Here is a 3,002-nt window from a genome sequence, read left to right on the forward strand (position 1 = left end):
AGTAGTAGTAGTCGTAGTAGTAGTAGTAGTAATAGTAGCATTGGTAATAGTAGTAGGTCCATGTCAGCAGTCGTAGGTGAGCATGATGGGGAGGGTGTGGGTGATGATGGATCCTCGTTACGTCCACGAATAGGAGACTACTTTGCACCATTGTTCGATGTTCTTTTCGGCTAATTTTTTTGTTTCAGTTTTTCAAGCATTCAAAACGAATGGACAAATGCATTATGTACTCGTAATTAACACAGAACGCTTCGATAACTTATAGATAAGTTACACCAACGATTGATTAGCGTGTTTTAGGCGTCCACAACCTATGCCCAACGATAGTCTAACGTATGCATAAGCGTGGCAGCGTATCATCGACGATTACGTGAGGTTTTCTCTTCATTGGCTGCAACTTCACTCTTAATAAATGCCTGTCACTCGCCTATTGTTTTTGGACGCTGGTGCTCTGCAATTGAAATAGTTTCCATTGAACGAGTTAAATCGCTTCCACAGCACTGCAGTCATGGCACCAACAACAGCAGGCTCAGTGCCAGCCTCATGCCAGGCTCAAGCGGATCCCTGTAGAAGGTGTACTGCTTGGTTATCCTTGGACCCACTCTGGCTAGCAGCTCGTCGAACATCGCTGGGGGAATTCGCAGGAAGTTGGTTGGTGAAGGATGCATGGTCCTCGTTCGGAGTTCCACCATGAGCTGGTCATATATGCCGTAATGGCGTCACCTCCCAATCCATGGTCTGACCCAGTTCCTTCTCCTTCGTTCACGTCTTCTTCTCCCGGCTCTATTGGCACGCAACTGATGCAGTGTCAACTCGATGAGGTCATGTTGATGTTGGAGGACAGGTAGGTATTGTCGCCTCAGCCTTGCTGTATCCTCCATCTCTCGGAACGACATGGACATGTACTCACCATGAAGTCTAAAAAAAAGACGGGTTCCTCCTGCGAAGCCCCTTTTTATACACCAATTCCCCTAATCGCTGCCAATACGCCATTATACGGTTTCTGTAAGTTAGAAACGCGTTCAGTAAGTTCTGTGGTTGTCCTAGAGACGTCAAATACGTCTACATACGTATTTGTGCATAGGACATGCTTTACAAATAATTCCCAAGCACGTTACTCATAGGTTATAAATAAGTCACGGGTACCGTAAACATTACTTTGACGTGTTTCGACGTCTGAGGAACTTTCAAGTAACGTGTTGCGAAGTGTGAACAACGTTCGTGTAGCGTGCTTACAAAACGTTACTCATCGGTTAGAAATAAGTTTCGGGTACTCTAAACATTACCTCGACGTGTTTCGACTTATGAGTAACTTACAAGTAACGTGTGTCAACGACCGCATAACATGCCTACAAATTATGGCCAGCGTAGCTGAACGTGTGAGTCGTACGCCGGCATACGTCGTAAAATTTCAAGCATGCAAAAATTTGAGGACAACCCAAAAGCACAGCGTTTAAAGCCAGCGTACTACAACGTATGGCAGTGTTTTTCAGCGTGCTCTTAACATATACAAAACGTACCCAGAACGTATTCGACGTGTGCCAGCGTTTTAGACAAATTTTTCATAAATCAGCATACGCTGGCTAAATCGTCAAGGTGTGACAGCGGCTTTACAGAAAGCTATAACCATGGCTAGACAGATTGAGTTGGCAATGGCGGAGGCTCAGATCATCGGCCATGGCACTGCGAGAAGTGTCATACAGGCCGAACTGTTGTGGGCCGGGGTTCGGTGGCGATACACGACCACTGGGTGGAGCAGTAGAGCCGTCTCCCACCGAACACCCGGAATTAAAAGGTCGTCATCCCGGATAACTCCAGAGTTGACGGGCCACTTAAGGACCCTGACCGCCAATTCTCTTACAGCCAAATTTGGTAGGGTCAATAGCCAAATTTCAATATACCTAAGTACCCACGTCGTCAAATTACCGGGGAAATCACACCCTCAGCCGACTATGGCCGAACCGAGTCGCAGGTACCGACTCTGATCTGGCGTAACCGAGCGGAGTTACCATAGCCGCGCCGGTCCCAATGACAACTTATGGCACCAACGGTCTTACTATTTCTCAATATGCACCATGCTAGGCTAATGCAAGAAAACACAAACAACGAACTGGAACATTTAACATGGGGGTTTATTTACAAACAATAATCGGGGAGGGAAGCACACAAAGAGCAGAGTTGTCCGAATAAAAGCAATGCAAACAATGTACAATGAAAAACACTTAATCAATCCGACTTAAAGACGGGGCCCACGGACACACACACACACACACACACACACACACACACACACACACACACACACACACACACACACACACACACACACACACACACACACACACACACACACACACCCAAAAAGAAATGGATGGTCTATTTTCCTCTATTGATTTCCTGTACTATTTTCCTGTACTGTACATTCACACACTCGATGGTCTATTTTCAGCCCTTCGGCTCGAGATTGAAGGCGAGCTGAGGGCAGGAGCCTATTCTTGCACCTGTCCGCCTCGCGCGGTCTGGTCGAGCTTGTCCGGTGGTGGGACTCACACCCGCCACCAACAACGCAGCACCAAGAACCAGGGACCAGGAACGACGCCACGGATGCCAGCCAGCACGGGAACGGACCAGACGAGATGCCAGCAGGCAAGACGAGGCTTCCTCCTTTTCTCCTCTTTCTCGGCGACTGGGCGAGCCTTTTCTTCTCGACGGCTCGCCACATATCTATCTATATATGTCTATATATATCTATATATATATATATATATATATATATATATATATATATATATATATAAAATATGCAGGTATATAAGAGGTGTGTTCAAAAAGTATCGAACCTTTATTTTTCGTGCGTAAACAAATGAAGCTAGGGAGGCGTAGTTTGGTGCACATATGTAGGCAATCCTAATTCGTATGCGTGAATATTTTCCCGCCTGCAGAAGCTGTCAGTCGCCGACAGACCGTCGATGAGTGAGGAAGTGTAAGTGAGCGCCGTCGGA

This window comes from Eptatretus burgeri, chromosome 3 (assembly GCF_056783735.1).
Source record: "Eptatretus burgeri isolate ZD-2024b chromosome 3, Ebu_testis_v1, whole genome shotgun sequence".
Taxonomy (NCBI): domain Eukaryota; kingdom Metazoa; phylum Chordata; class Myxini; order Myxiniformes; family Myxinidae; genus Eptatretus; species Eptatretus burgeri.